Source organism: Megalobrama amblycephala, linkage group LG24 (assembly GCF_018812025.1).
Source record: "Megalobrama amblycephala isolate DHTTF-2021 linkage group LG24, ASM1881202v1, whole genome shotgun sequence".
NCBI classification, from domain to species: Eukaryota; Metazoa; Chordata; class Actinopteri; order Cypriniformes; family Xenocyprididae; genus Megalobrama; species Megalobrama amblycephala.
Window position 1 is genome coordinate 3,847,046 of NC_063067.1, and position 17,719 is coordinate 3,864,764.

Genomic DNA, 17,719 nt, shown 5'->3' on the forward strand with positions numbered 1-17,719 from the left:
ATTGCGCATTTCCATTGCACCACTATCAACGCCTAAATGATTTTACAGCAGTCGGGTGGTACAGCGGCCACGTGGTACATGTGGGAGATTTCAGAAAACTCCCATCCTACAAGCTGTAATTACAAGCTCTACGAGGACGTGAACACTTTTTACAAGCTAGAATCTCGTAATTACGGCAATTACGAGGTGGCGTGAATGCACCTTGTCACTACTAAAGATTAAGGCAGACTAGACAACATATTTAAAGGGGACATATAATGCCCCTTTCACAAGATGCAATATAAGTCTCTGGTGTCCCCAGAATGTGTCTGTGAAGTTTCAGCTCAAAATACCCCACAGATCATTTATTATAGCTTGTCAAATTTGCCCCTATTTGGGTGTGTGCAAAAACACGCCGTTTGTGTATGTCCCTTTAAATGCAAATGAGCTGCTGCTCCGGCCCCCTTTCCAGAAGAGGGCGGAGCTTTACCAGCTCAACAACAACAAAGCTGGAGAATCTCACGCAGCCAAAATAAGGATTGTCAGTAACGGTGTTCAGCCTTACATTGTTCAAACCGGAGTCGACACTGATGGAGAGACTCAGGAAGAAGTTACAACTTTTAGATGTTTCTGAATGGTTAGTGGATAAATTTATGTAGTTGCTGTGGAGTTGATTCGACTAGCATGTGCCGTCATGTTAATCTTTTGTGCAAAACAGATGAATGCAAACCTACAATACATAGACTTCTTTGACAAGCATTTACTGTATATGAAGCGCTAGCTTGTAAATACCATTTCAGCACAAACGCAGTCTGAAGGGAGAGATTTGTTTAATATTGATTCCCAGATGTTAAGCACTGGTAGCTTAGAAAGTCAGTTAGACGAGGAAGAAAAATCAAAAGAGAGAGCTTGTTAGTCACATCTGTGAGACTCCTAAGGATTGTTTTCAGTTCTTTTTTCCATTTGAATTCATATGAGATCAGGTTTAATTTGTTAACATGTCTATTTCTGTGAACAGTAAGCCCCGCCTTCTTTGATTTGATTGGCCAGCTCACTCATTCTGACAGTGATGAGCGCTGTTAGACCGCTGAGGCAGACGAACTTTTAAAACTTTTTTTGTCCTCGTAACAACAAACAGAGCAGTGCATAATGGAGTACAACAGAGCAGCATCAATAAAATCAAATATTGGGGGAACTTGGTCTCTTTAATGTCTATGGGGCTTACAGCCCTAAATTTACATAGACCCTTCAAACTGTATGTTCAGCACACATTAAACCCCCACTGCGCTCTTCATATCTAATGGCGGTCACGTCTTAAATCCTAGTGTGAATTATGAATCTGGGGTCTCCAGCGATCTTAAATAAAACATGAAGCGGGGGTCTGTCAGAGGCTGTCATTCAACCACAGCTGAGCCAATCAAAGGACGCCCGCATCCATATTCATGCACGGGACGGTTCAGAAATTCACAAGCGTGTTTGAATGTCACTGCTTCTCTTTTGAAGCTGCCGTGTCTCGGTCGCTCAGATGCTGGAGTGTGTGAGAGAGGTTCTGTGGCGCTCTGATATGGGATGTTTCTTATGGAGTGGGGTCTTGGCTCCACACTCACTGCAACAAAAGTAGGAAAATGAAACCAAAGTCGGAGTGTGAATGTTGGAGATTTAGGAGCATGTGCTCACACTATCTCTTCCTCACACTCAAGCTCACATTTATGTTATTGACAGATGCCTTCTCACTAATGTTCGACCTTTTATGAAGATTAGTTTGAACACATTCACACAGCATTCGTATGGGAATAAAAACGTCTCAGGTTACTGATGTAACCCTTGTTCCCTGAGTAAGGGAACGAGACGCTATGTCATTGACGTAGCGTCGATAGTTCCCACGAAAGGGAACCTTTTTTACACTTTTTTCCTTCAAAAACTTTTAAGTATAGTGACAAAATACTGAAATATTATTATAAATTTTACGATTTTTTCAATAACTTTTTAATGACATTTTGTTTTTAATTTTATATTATTTTATGTTCCATCCATCCATCCATCCATCTTTTTCTTTCTTTCCATCCATCCATCTATCCATCTATATATCTGGTTAAAAAAAATTGTTATGTGAATTTCTTTACATTTCTATTCATTTTAATTTTTCTTCCTTAAAGGAATAGTTCACCCAAAAATGAAAATTATCCCATGATTTTCTCACCCTCAAGCCATCCTAGGTGTATATGACAATCTTCTTTCAGACGTACACAATCCGAGATATATTTAAAAATATCCTTAGTCCTCCAAGGTTTATAATGGTTGTGAATGGTAGCCCAAATTCTGAAGACAGAAAAAATGCATCCATCCATAAAAAAATGAATCCATACGAATCCAGAGGGTTAATAAAGGCCTTTTAAAGCAAAGGGATGCGTTTTTGTAAGAAAAATATCCATATTTAAAAGTTTATAAATTCAAATAACTAGCTTCCGGCAGAATTCTGTCTTCAGAATTTGGGCTACCATTCACAACCATTATAAACTTTGGAGGACTAAGGATATTTTTAAAAATATCTCGGATTGTGTTAGGTGAGTAAATCATGGGATAATTTTCATTTTTGGGTGAACTATCCCTTTAAATTGTGTTACTACTGTGAATTGCAGGCTGTTTGCACACTCACTTCAAATTCAGCATCTGAATTAAGGCATTCGCAATTCAATTCTTAATGGCATAAATGTCAGTGTTAAATGTCAATATCAACCTCCTAGAAACGTCCTAACAACAACAATCAGCAACTGCATAGCAACAATTTATTACCCTTAGTATGGAGTCAAATTAATGCCTTAAAGTTTTGCACAAAAATAAAGTTTTGCAAAACACAAAAAAGAATTGAGCAATAAAAAAATGTTTTGCAAACAAAAATAAAGAATTGCAAAGGAAAAATAAAGTATTGAGCAGAAAAAAATAAGTTTTGCAAACAAAATAATAAATTGCAAAATAAAATAAAGTAGTGCAAAAATAAAAATATAATCAATTACAAAAATCAATGACAGCTGTAATCCTATTTTATCTTTGCCACATATTTTTCATGCTCAAACCTACTAAATCATTTGCAACGCTCATTTTATTCTGCGTTTCAGTCAAGCGTGCGCTCACGATACTGGTTTTCTTTTGCGCTGCACTGTTCTGTGCGGATCTCTTTATGGCGCTGGTTTGACGTGGGGGTGGAGTCAAGAAACGGGGGCACGCCCCCGCGAAATGCATTGGAGGGGAACGTAATCAGCGACAGATGAAATAATTCTTTGACATGGTTAAAAATAATGAATGGTTTGTTTTTGTTGGTTTGTTTAGCATATGTTGTCGCCAATTACGACCCCCTCCAATGCATTTCTTATAGTAATATGACCTGTTGTGCTCTGTCTCACTGCCTGTATCCACTTTTGTGTCCTTAAACATTCGTTTTTTGGGGTCGACAGCTTATAAAAACTTATTTCTGGGTTTTTTAGCTTGTTAGCTGTACACCTTGTCACACAGCAGCTTTTAGGCATTGTTCTGTTTTTTGTAATGAGTCAGAAAAGACAAGGAGGCAGCCTCATGCATTACAAAGTCAATGGAGATGGTTGGATTGATTTTTCCCCCGGTTGGATTGTTTTTCCCCCGGTGGGCATGGTTTTCAGATTATAATAAATGCGCTCTGTCTCTATGCTTGATCTGTTCTGTTGCGATCTGCGTCTCCTGTCGATGACGTGTTTCGCGGGGGCGTGCCCCCGTTTCTTGACTCCACCCCCACGTCAAACCAGTGCCATAAAGAGATCCGCACAGAACAGTGCAGCGCAAACGAAAGCCGGTATCGTGAGCGCACGCTTGACTGAAACGCAGAATAAAATGAGCGTTGCAAATGATTTAGTAGGTTTGAGCATGAAAAATATGTGGCAAAGATAAAATAGGATTACAGCTGTCATTGATTTTTGTAATTGATTATATTTTTATTTTTGCACTACGTTATTTTATTTTGCAATTTATTATTTTTGCTTGCAAAACTTATTTTTTTCTGCTCAATACTTTATTTTTCCTTTGCAATTCTTTATTTTTGTTTGCAAAACATTTTTTATTGCTCAATTCTTTTTTTTGTTTTGCAAAACTTTATTTTTGTTCAAAACTTTAAGGCATTAATTTGACTCCATACCTTAGCCTCTTGCATTGTGTTTAGCACTGACAAGGCTCATAATTTCTTCATAAAATATAAAAATCTTTAAAAACAAATGATAAATTCATGCTAGCGTTCAAACCTCCCAGCATCCCTCTCAGTTTGTTTGTCCTCTGACACAAACATGAGCAAAACGAGGGTGACTCAGAGAGGAAATTTGACTGTTATGTGACCTTGTGAGACCTCAGTCTATATCTGCATTTTACTGTATAACTCTAGAATCCATCACATGCTGTGCGGAATGAGAGAGAAAGAGAGGTGTGGAAGCAATACTCCTCTGTAATAATCACAGACAGAAGAACTGCTGGAATGAATCTGCAATCCTATGCAGTGCATGGGAGTTAGATCGATACAGTATTGACTGACAGTGTCTAAACAAAAGTTAAAGAGCATCTTCTCTGAACACCATATGACTCTCAGTCACGTTCCCCTGACACTGAGCTATTCAAACACAGTCAAGCGCTAATGTGTGTGTTTATGTCGTGATTCTGCAACGCAAGCATGTGGTGTTAACTTTGTCATTCTCATGTGAAGCTGCTGAATCATATAGCCTGAGGACAAAGTACAGAGGACATCCACACTCACAATGACATCCTATAATGCCAGTCACACTGTTTCTGTCCAACACAGAGACATGGCTGGATACAGAGATAAGTGGCGTTTGCTAAGGCATAACCCGTCCCGCACCACTGGCACTACAGACATGAATGATTCTTCAAATCATGTGTGTTGTTGAGCAGAGATGTGCTGTTATTTTACTGAGTGATCAGACACACCATTTTCAACTGCATAGCAACACTAAAAAACACCCAGAACACCCTAGATACTGTATTGAAATGAACAATTAAAAATGTGCATATACACTCATAGTACCCTAGCAACTGCATAGCCACACTAAAAAAAACCAGAACACCCTAGCAACTGTATAGACATTAACATCTTAGCAACCAAATACAAATGTGCATAAACAATCATAACACCCTAGTAACTGCATAGCAACACACTAAAACACCCAGAACAACCTAGCAACTGTATAGAAATGAACATCTAAGCAATTGCATAAAAATGTGCATAAACACTCAGAACACCCTAGCAACTGCATAGCAACACTAAAACACTCAGAACACCCCAGCAACTGTATAGAAATAAACATCTTAGGAACCACATACAAATGTGCATAAACACTCATAACACCCTAGTAGCATAGCAACACTAAAAAAGAACACCCTAGCAACTGTATAGAAATGAACACCTTAGCAACAGCACAAAAATGTGCATAAACACTCATAACGCCATAGTAACTGCATAGCAACACTAAAAAGAACACCATAGCAACTGTATAGAAATGAACACCTTAGCAACAGCATAAAAATGTGCATAAACACTCATAACACCCTAGTAACTGCATAGCAACACGAAAAAAGAACACCCTAGCAACTGTATAGAAATTAACATCTTAGCAACAGCATAAAAATATGCATAGACACTCATAACACCCTAGCAACTGCATAGCAACACTAAAAACACCCAGAACACCCTAGCAACTGCATAGAAATGAACATCTTAGCAACCACATAAAAATGTGCATAAACACTCATAACACCCTAGCAATTGCATAGCAACACTAAAAAAACACCCAGAACACCCTAGCAACTGTATAGAAATGAACATCTTAACAACCACATAAAAATGTGCATAAACACTCATAACGCCATAGTAACTGCATAGCAACTCTAAAAAGAACACCCTAGCAACTGCATAGCAACACGAAAAAAGAACACCCTAGCAACTGCATAGAAATTAACATCTTAGCAACAGCATAAAAATATGCATAGACACTCATAACACCCTAGCAACTGCATAGCAACACTAAAAACACCCAGAACACCCTAGCAACTGCATAGAAATCAACATCTTAGCAACCACATAAAAATGTGCATAAACACTCATAACACCCTAGCAATTGCATAGCAACACAAAAAAAACACCCAGAACACCCTAGCAACTGTATAGAAATGAACATCTTAACAACCACATAAAAATGTGCATAAACACTCATAACGCCATAGTAACTGCATAGCAACTCTAAAAAGAACACCCTAGCAACTGCATAGCAACAAGAAAAAAGAACACCCTAGCAACTGCATAGAAATGAACATCTTAGCAACCACATAAAAATGTGCATAAACACTCATAACACCCTAGCAATTGCATAGCAACACTAAAAAAACACCCAGAACACCCTAGCAACTGTATAGAAATGAACATCTTAACAACCACATAAAAATGTGCATAAACACTCATAACGCCATAGTAACTGCATAGCAACTCTAAAAAGAACACCCTAGCAACTGCATAGCAACACGAAAAAAGAACACCCTAGCAACTGCATAGAAATTAACATCTTAGCAACAGCATAAAAATATGCATAGACACTCATAACACCCTAGCAACTGCATAGCAACACTAAAAACACCCAGAACACCCTAGCAACTGCATAGAAATCAACATCTTAGCAACCACATAAAAATGTGCATAAACACTCATAACACCCTAGCAACTGCATAGCAACACTAAAAAAAAAACACCCAGAACACCCTAGCAACTGCAGAGCAACACTAAAAAACACCCAGAACACCCTAGCAACTGCAAAAATCTGAATTTAGTGCACGACTGCTGTGATCTACTGCACCTTTTCCTTGCTTTTAAACTGCGTGTCGCTGACGTTAATGCGTCTCTGCTGTGAGTGTGTTCAGGTATGATGGACTATCATGAAGATCAGAGAGCAGCACTGAGTTATTAAACTGTTTAATGTTTCATGCAGATAAACATTTCTGAACTGATTCTACTGCTTATCCTTCAAAGCTCCCAAATGCCATAAAATGCATCCATAAAATAAATAAATGATGACAAAATAACCTTGCTGATTTCAGCTGATTTAACGTATACATTTTTAAAAGAAAAACATACTGGGAAATCCATCTTAAGCTAACACCCAGATAACAAAATATCTTCTAAATATGTTTTGCTAACATTCCAATTAAGTTATAAAAACCCTATATTTGAATGTTCTCTGAACGTTTAAAACATCCATTTTTTAAAATGTTTTAAAAATGCTTTATTCTTGGTTATGTAAATGTTAGGGGAAACTTCCATTTTGCAAACATTTCAGAATGTTCAGAGAACGTTCAAAAGTAACAAGTATAACATTTAAAAAATGTTAGATGAACGTCCAACTAAAATGTTTCAAGAAAAAAATGTTCCATGAACAATGTATAATGTTTTTGTACTAATGTTTTGCGAACATTGGGTACAGGGAATGTGGGTAAGTATCGTAAAAAAAGCAACATTTTGAACAAAAAGCTGAGAAGATCACTTTTTGCGTAAGTGCATAAGCAATGCTTTTATCGCTTGTTTCTGCTCTTTTTTTGCCTGTGTTTGGATACGGAGACTCTGAACTCTTTCAGAAGATGCATAATACCGTATAACAGTGAAAAGACTGAAAGCCAGAAAAATTCGTCAATGGCGGGGAAAAAGTTAATACAATATAACTTAGAAAGAAGATTCTATTAATGTTACTGGAAGAACGGTTGTTCATAACTTTGAGAGAACCTTGCTAGAACGTTCCCTGTTAGCTGGGCAGCTGTGTTTGGACCTTAATATCCATTTTCTATTAGGGGTGCTTACATGCTAACTAACAAATGCTATATCATTTTCAACATCTGATCAATAATGAAGTGAACAAACACATTCTGAGTTTGGTTACACGAATGGGGTAAATATCTGACAGCAGACAGAAGCTCCTCCTACAGAACTGCAGAAGAGAGTGTGACGCTATTGTGCGAAATGACTCATCAGATGAAGCATCTTCAGTTCAGGTCATCACGTCTTCCTCTGGCCGCTGAACCTAAAGGCTTTCATTAATCCAACGCCTGTCACTCACCAAACAGCCAGATTATCATTTCATTGACTCCTTCACTTCAGAGCAATATGTCAGATCTCAATGCAGATGGCCTTTAGTTTTTTTAAGGAAAGAAAACCCTGTTCTCAAGCCTGTGATGCAATGCAATCGTGGCTTTCAATTCATGAGGAAGGATCTCTAAGATTTCTTATGTAAAATTTACCTGTTTTGGAGCCATATATCATGGTATTGCTATGTATAAACTACAACAAGCCATTCTCACATGGGCTTGAAGAGTTTAAATATTCAGTTTTACCATCACAGGAATAAAATATAGCTGCAAGCACAAAGAGCACGATAAGTCATGCCAACATGGCTGGAAGCATCAGACCAGCTGCAACAACATTTTAAGATGATTTTAGGCAAATTAGAAATATAATTGAAAGGTTTATTACAGTCAACCAATAGGTGGCGCTGTGACCATGCAAAGTTTGGTGTCAATATGCCAAAGTTTTGAAGACACAGCTTCAAGAGTCATTTTTGCGTTATGCCTCAACTTTGGTGTTGCGGTAAACAAAAACGGTTTGACGAATCGACTTGATTTCGAATGGAAATTTACTTTTTTTGTAAATTTCATTATAACTTTTTGAGTACCTTCAGGGCATGGTGCCAAAGACACTAACTGAGTTTCATAATGATGCGCCAATGCGTTCGTAAAATATAGCATTTTGCGACAAAATTCCAAATGGCCAATGTCCAAAATGACCGATATGGGAAACTGGACATCATTCGACTCCCTGAATGTAATTTATGATTTTTGAACAAACCGTTCAGAAGCAAAAATAACCTTTTTTTGTCTTTCTGGACCAGTAGGTGGCACTGTGCTGAAACATAGCATGTAACCTCAGGTCATATTTGTGGTTTGGTTTGAATACAATAAAGCATTGAGGAGATACAGCCTTACGTCAATTTTCACAAGCGCCATGTAAAATTCGTTTGTGCGTTTTTTTGAAAACCATTCAACAAATTGACTTGAATTCCAAAACTTTTTGATGATCTGGTTAAATTTTCGTGAAAAATTTTAGCAACAGCTTAGGAGGAGTTTGAAAAAGTAGGTTTTTCAGAAAATTCAGAATGGCGGAAACATTTTCATAACAGAAAATGACATCATAGGAAAATTCAAAATGGTGGAAAAATTTTCATGACAGAAAATGACATCATAGGAAAATTCAAAATGGCGGAAAGATTTTCATGACAGAAAATGACATCATAGGGATCGTGCATTTGAATAATCTTGAGCCAAGGAAAAAGTGTTTTGTTTCTAGTCTATATGGTTCAAGAGTTAACATAAACATGAGTTCAGATTTGGACAGCTGGTGGCGCTAGAGGGATTGAGTTAGAGACCCCAAATTTGCTCTGGTTACAGTTCAGATTGTTCTCTGTCAGTGTGCCAAATTTCATAACTTTCCCGCCAGCGGTTCTATGGGCGGCCATAGACTTCCAGAGCGAAAACGGAAGAAGAATAATAAGAACACCAACGCCACACTTTCGGTGCTTGGCCCCTAATTACTAAATTGTTAATCAGTAGTGTGTGTTTGTGTGTCTATGTTATTTTCATTAAGCAACCTCACCCCAAAACCATTAAACAACTTTGACCTTACATGTCAGATCAATCGAGCAGAAAGCACTACAAAGAATGAGTTTGTAAGGCAGTCAACCTAAGAATAGCTTTCTTATAGTTGTCTCAAAATACGACCACACAATTCAGCACATATCCTGTGAAGTTCTAGTTTTGGATGGATCGTCCGTCTGAAAGTTATTGGCAAAGTTAAAGACGCAACTCCCATCAAAGTGATGAAAACGCAGCAGTGGTTTTGCCTCAGTGGAGGTCACTCATCGGCATTATGACATCATAAATCTGTGCTAGAGCAAGTGGCGCGTACAGCCGGCTGATGAACTATTGGCAGGCAGCCCATCAATCTGCACACAAATCTCCATGTTTGACTCTTCATATACAAGACCAGCCCCCAGGGGCCACTCATTCAATCTGAAGAACACTACAGGATCACCTAGAAAAAATGACCATGTCATGAAGGTTAAATCAAATTGGCTTTTGTTGACTACGTGCACGTTGTTGCGGTTAGGGGACATTGTATAGATGAATTCGTTTATAGTCCACCAGCGCTCCGATAGGGAGTCATTTATCTTTTCGACAACAGAGTCTGCCTTTCCTCTAGGAGAGTTCGGAGCCTCAAAATCTCATGCATGCATAAACCATCGCTGATTCGCCATTTCCAGTCAAGATTTGAGCAAAAAGACAAGTGTGACAGGGTGCTAGACAATTATGACAAGACCTCGTTTCATTATTGATTGAACAAGACTGCGAGAGCACAAACTTGATCTTCCCATTCTGAAGTACATTACACATGCAGCAAATCAGCACAGCCAAGGCCACTGCGCTGGGAAAGTGAACAATAAAAAAATGCTTGTGTTCAAAGGCCTCTCAGCACACGCAGTCTCCAATACAGCATGCTAGAAAACAGCGGTTCTCAACTGGTGTGCTGTAAAACCAAACATGGCCTGATGGTCTGTTCGGATAGGTCACAGACAGCGGGGGAAAGAATAATGCAAAATTCAAAGTGCACCTAACATTAAATTCATGAATACTTAAAATGACATAAAAATGAAAATGTTTAAATTTATGAAAACGAATCACCAACTTTTTTTTGAGTGTGTGTTCATTCATTAGTGCAGTCACTGTCAAATCTGAGCCCTTTAGCAGAAACCAGTTGAGAACCATTTTAATAAAGGTGTCCTTACCTCGGTCTGGTTCTTTACATGCTCAGCATTGCGTGAGACTGGACGGACAGTCCAGAGCGCTCCTCACATACGGCAAAATCCTCACAGCGGTTTGTGTCATTCTGGAAGCAGACGGCAGCTCAGTTAGACATTCAAATCAGAACCTTCATATTCCTGTGAAATGAACACATTCAGTTTTTAAGCAGCTCAAGAGGATGAAATTAATCTTCACAGATAATTAGCCAGAATATAATACCACAATCAGGAGACTAATGATTGACTAAACGTTTAGTGTTTTCATTGTGTGGTGTTTCACTGACACAAAAGCAAAGCACTGTGTTTTTTTGTTAACACTTTTGCGCTTAGAAAAGTAATAGAGTAGCTCAGGGATGACGAGGTTTTGTAGGCAAAACCCGGAAGCGAGTTAGCATTTTAGGACTTCCGGTTCCATCGCCCCGAGGTCAATGGGTTTTTTGAATGGGTTTTTGCTAAATCACCTGAAATAAGGTCTGTGGTTAACAAAGCCTCTAAATATTTTCACGTTTTGATCTATGACATAAAACACACCAGTTATAACCCGTTTGTGATTATTTAAACCTTTATTGTGTCTTAAAAACGGCGGTTGCTAACAAGTTGCTAAAAGGGGCTACTTCCTTTGGTGGGGACTTTAGACGTCATCATGACAAACAGGACATTTGGACAGCATTTCTCATGAAAAAGTGGATAAGTATTCATACACAGCGCAGATCATAATCAGCAAGCAGGTTTTTAAATAAAGTTTGAGGAAGCTTGGTGGTGATGACGTTGATCCGCGACCATGGTGTGCTGTAGTCCGTTTATAGCCTACTGTTAGCTTTTTATATCTGACCACTTTATTTAGGCTTCAAAATCTATAAATGTTGTGTTAACTTGTAAAGATTATCTTGATAGACAAAACGTGTAAGTGTCATAACCCTTTATTAAACACAGAGCCTATTTTTTGCGATTTTTCAAAAGTCTATGGGAAAAATGCATAGGCTTTCGATCGCGGGAACCCGTGCGCCGCTAACTTCAGGGTTGGCCTACAAAAACACGTCATCCCTGAGGTACACTATAGTTGTTCTCCTCAACAAGTCACATGATCCATAGCACAAATAATTAGGGTCACACACACTGTTGATAACAAACTCAAGATTCAGTCTAAGTTAAACCTTCCCAGACTAAACAGGATTTAACAATGATCTGGACTAAATGTTTGCCTAATAATGATTCTCCATTGACAATCATTTCAAGGTCTGAGAAGCACTCAAATTGAGTTCAGGCAAAGCTTCCTGGGAGTCACTGAAAATTAATTCTGATCCTGTCTTGATTAAATATCCTTAAAACAGTTCCCTCAGGGATATAATTTGGGTTTTATTGCACCAAGGTCTGAACCAAATGAATTCAGCAGCAGATTCAATAAACAAACCGAGTATGATCCGCTCACTCAAATCTAATGAAGGAATGGAGACCTCCCTGTCCCTGAATACAATGATTTTAATCCTGGGTTTGATCAATTACTCTTGTCACCAAAAAGAAATAATGTAATAAAGTCTGGAGCAGTGTTAACCTTTATTTCATCAGCCACTTGGTTTTGCTCAGAGCTGGGTATTTTGTACACAATGGTATTCAAAAAGAAAGCCACACCATGCTAGTTTATAGTGTTCCAATACAAAATCAGCATTAATTATCATTTTAAAAATATCATAATTCAGTAGATTACAGTATCAGAGGCCGTTCTGCAAGAGCACATTATATATCTGTCCACATGAACCAATTAAAGATGGATGGATGGATGGATGGATGGATGGATGGAGGGATGGATGGAGGGATGGATAGATGGAGGGATGGATGGAGGGATGGAGGGATGGAGGGATTTTAAATGCCTGATGGATGGATGGATTTAAAATGCCAGATGGATGGATGGATGGATGGATGGAGGGATGGATGGAGGGATTTTAAATGCCTGATGGATGGATGGATTTAAAATGCCAGATGGATGGATGGATGGATGGATGGATGGATGGTGAATTTAAAATGCCAGATAGAAGGATTGCCAGATGGATGGATCTGAAATGCTGGATGGATGGATTTAAAATGCCAGATGGATGGATAGATGGATGGATGGTGAATTTAAAATGCCAGATAGAAGGATTTATGGATGGATAGATGGATGGATGGATCTGAAATGCCGGATGGATGGATGTATGTATGGATGGAGGGATGGATGGATTTAAAATTCCAGATGGATGGATGGTGAATTTAAAATGCCAGATAGAAGGATGGATGGATGGATTTGAAATGCCGGATGGATGGATGGATGGATGGATGGATGGATGGATGGATGGATTTAAAATGCTAGATGGATGGATGGATGGATGAATGGATGGATGTATGGATGGATGGATTTAAAATACTAGATGGATGGAAGTATGGATGGATTTTAAATTCCAGATGGATGGATGGATGGATTTAAAATACTAGATGGATGGAAGTATGGGTTGATTTTGAAATGCCAGATGGATGGAGGGATGGATGGATGGATGGATGGATTTGAAATGCCAGATGGATGGATGGATGGATGGATGGATGGATGGATGGATGGATGGATGAATTTGAAATGCCGGATGGATGGATGGATGGATGGATTTAAAATACTAGATGGATGGAAGTATGGGTTGATTTTGAAATGCCAGATGGATGGATGGATGGATGGATGGATGGATGGATGAATTTGAAATGCCAGATGGATGGATGGATGGATGGATGGATTTAAAATACTAGATGGATGGAAGTATGGGTTGATTTTGAAATGCCAGATGGATGGAGGGATGGATGGATGGATGGATGGATGGATGGATGGATTTTAAATTCCAGATGGATGGAGGGATGGATGGATGGATTTTAAATTCCAGATGGATGGATGGATGGATGGATGGATTTTAAATTCCAGATGGATGGAGGGATGGATGGATGGATGGATGGATGGATGGATGGATTTGAAATGCCAGATAGAAGGATGGATGGGTGGATGGATTTAAAATGCTAGATGGATGGAAGTATGGGTTGATTTTGAAATGCCAGATGGATGGAGGGATGGATGGATGGATGGATGGATGGATGGATGGATGGATGGATGGATGGATGGATGGATTTTAAATTCCAGATGGATGGATGGATTTTAAATTCCAGATGGATGGAGGGATGGATGGATGGATGGATGGATGGATGGATGGATGGATGGATGGATGGATTTTAAATTCCAGATGGATGGATGGATTTTAAATTCCAGATGGATGGAGGGATGGATGGATGGATGGATGGATGGATGGATTTGAAATGCCAGATAGAAGGATGGATGGGTGGATGGATTTAAAATGCTAGATGGATGGAAGTATGGATTAATTTTGAAATGCCAGATGGATGGAGGGATGGATAGATAGATGGATGGATGGATGGATGGATGGATGGATTTGAAATGCCAGATAGAAGGATGGATGGGTGGATGGATTTAAAATGCTAGATGGATGGAAGTATGGATTAATTTTGAAATTCCAGATGGATGGAGGGATGGATAGATAGATGGATGGATGGATGGATGGATGGATTTGAAATGCCAGATGGACAGACAGACAGACAGACAGACAGACAGATAGATAGATTGCATTGTGAAGACTGTGGAAATGTAGTGGCCATTCCATGTACAGTATGCAGAAAAATTGCATACTTTAGTATGTTGTTCTGAACATGGCCTGTGAAACAAGACACATACAGTATAATAAACAACAACAGACAAAGGTTATGTCTAAACAGTCAATGAGTCCATATTATCTGTTATCATTCCCATGCATCTCAATGCCAGTTGCATCCAGGTTAAATTCCAGTGCCGCATTCTCTAGCCAGACACTACCTTTGGAATAAATGGGAATGCTTACGGTTAGAGCTCTCCAGATATATTAACTCATTGATCACAGTCAACATTAGGGGGTGCAAAGACAGTAATAAATAGTGCTAAACACATAAGTTAAAATAAAAGACAGACAGGACAACAAAAACAACACAATAAGACCCAAACTGAATGATTGACAGAGGCCCAGCAAAATGTTTCAGAGCGCTGGAAAAGCATTCATCAATGTCTAAAAGAAAGCAGACGAGGTTTGTGAGGTAACAGTTCTTACAGGAGCTTGTTTTGTGAGATTAGCAGCAGAAACACACTCTTATCCGAAGCATGACTATGCAAAAACAAATATCGTAAATTATTCAATGCTACTGAACTCTGTTTCAGAAACACGTACCGTCAGCCGCTGTGATACACGCCCCGCGAAAGCTTTGATTCTTCTACTTACGCTCTTATAAATAGCTAATTTATTTGATTTACCAGACAGCGTTTCTTCGGCCTGTCTTTTTCATATAAAGTGTTTGGTGCCCTTTGAAGATAAGCTTGGGAAAATAACAAGAAAATATGAGTGTAAATGAGAATCAAGTGATGGAAATGGCTTGGCATGACCAGGAACAGTGAATCCCATCCTCTTTTGACCCCAAGGGTCACTTTTTATAATGTCTGATCCAGTGTTATGCACATCATAGTTTTTATTAAAGGGTTAGTTCACCCAAAAATGAAAATTCTGTCATTAATTACTCACCCTCATGCCATTCCACACCCATAAGACCTTCATTCTTCTTCAGAACACAAATTAAGATCTTTTTGATAAAATCCGATGGCTCAGTGAGGCCTCCGTTGCCAGCAAGTTAATTTATCAGATGCCCAGAAAGCTACTAAAGACACATTTAAAACAGTTCAAGTGACTACAGTGGTTCAACCTTAATGTTATGAAGTACATATCAAACTGCCAAAGTCGCCTGAACCATTGAAATTTCGAAACGTTTCAAAACACTTATGATGTAACGAAGCGTCTCGGTTACGTATGTAACCCTCGTTCCCTGAAGGAGGGAACGGAGACGTACGTCAGTAGTGACCGACGAATTGGGATATCGCTTAGAGAGCCCTATCATCTTCGTGTAAACTAAAACAAGCCAATGGAATTGGCGTGCGATATTTGCATAATGCGCACCGCCCCCGACAGGTGTATATAAATAGGAAGCGGATGCAATCGCACTCTGTTTTTCGCTGAGGAGACAACTGGTGTCCGCACTACAGCGAGGGTACAGAAACTGTGGCGACGGGACGTACGTCTCCGTTCCCTCCTTCAGGGAACGAGGGTTACATACGTAACCGAGACGTTCCCTTTCAGTCGGTCACGTTCGACGTACGTCAGTAGTGACCGACGAATTGGGATCCCAACTAAAACGCCACAGTTACGAAACCCCTTCCAGTGCCCAGCGCAAGCTCAGCCGCCCATAGCACCGGCTGACGGTGAAGGGGGCGAGCTTACACCGAGAGAGTCTACTGCTGTCTAACCACTACCCACTAAGTAAACTAGACACACTGGGGAAGCGAACCCGAAGGGACGCTGCGGAGACCACTACCTACCCAATGGGGGAGGAGTTTACGTGGGAATACACATATGGACTGGCCCGGGGGGCAGTACGCATATGGAGTCCCTGGGATGGCTCCACCTGGTTAGGGGGAGACTCATCTGACAGGTGACAGCAGAGCTGGCTCTGCTAAGGGAAAGACACGGACTCGGCCCGTAGGGAGTTTTAAACCGTGGAAAATACACATATGGGACCGCTCACGTAGAGGGGTCACGACATATGGGCCCCAGCCAACAGACAGCGTCAGCGACGGATGTAGGCCTGGCATCAGACACTCCGCAATGTCCGAGCCGAAGGGGGAGGCGGAGGAGCTCGACAGGGTTCGCCAAGCGGGGAACACGACTGGAGAGAAGTATGCACGTATCCGGCCAGTGGCGGGAATGGCATTGCAAGCCGACACTTAGAGTGGGTACAGCACGTCTACCGACTAGTGGATGCGAGTACACGTGAAGATACCGGCTCTACACGTAGGCTATAAAACCTAGCGAACGTGTTGGGTGTCGCCCAGCCCGCAGCTCTACAAATATCTGTCAGCGAGGCACCATGAGCCAGCGCCCAGGAAGAGGCCACCCCTCTGGTGGAGTGGGCTCTCAACCCGAGCGGGCAAGGCACGCCCTGGGATTCATACGCCAAGGCGATGGCATCCACTATCCAGTGGGCCATCCTCTGCTTGGAGACAGCCTTTCCCTTCTGCTGGCCTCCGTAACAGATGAAGAGCTGATCTGAGGTCCTGAAGCTTCGCGTTCTATCCACGTAAACGCGCAGAGCGCGGACGGGACAGAGCAAAGCTAGGGCTGGGTCTGCCTCCTCCGAGGGCAGCGCTTGCAGGTTCACTACCTGATCTCTGAAGGGAGTGGTAGGAACCTTGGGCACGTATCCAGGCCGGGGTCTCAGAATAACGTGAGAATCACCGGGCCCGAATTCTAGGCACGTTTCGTCGACCGAAAATGCATGCAGATCCCCTACCCTCTTCAGGGAAGCCAATGCAACCAGAAGAACCGTCTTAAGAGACATTAGTTTCAGATCGACTGATTGCAAAGGCTCAAAGGGATGACCCCGGAGAGCTGTGAGAACCAGGGTCAAATCCCAAGAGGGTACGGAGGAAGGGCGAGGAGGATTTAATCTCCTCGCTCCCCTCAGGAATCTGACGATCAGATCGTGTTTCCCCAGGGACTTACCCTCAACTGCGTGGTGATGTGCGGCGATAGCGGCAACATACACCTTAAGGGTGGAGGGAGACAGCCTTCGCTCCAACCCTTCTTGCAGGAAGGAAAGCACGGATCCGACCGAACATGATCGGGGGTCCTCTCGGCGAGAGGCGCACCATTCGACGAACAGGTTCC

The 17,719-nt window shown here is 40.7% G+C and overlaps 1 protein-coding gene across 5 annotated transcripts in view; it reads right to left on the minus strand.

Moving 5' to 3' along the window:
* The window catches only part of dlgap4a (discs, large (Drosophila) homolog-associated protein 4a), a 180,288-nt gene that overhangs the window by 119,256 nt on the left and 43,313 nt on the right, over positions 1–17,719 (minus strand). For all 5 annotated transcript variants that reach the window (XM_048177438.1, XM_048177437.1, XM_048177435.1 and 2 more), the window contains exon 2: positions 10,884–10,984. The gene's annotated coding sequence lies outside the window, so the exon portion shown is untranslated. The remainder of the gene's footprint in view (positions 1–10,883; positions 10,985–17,719) is intronic.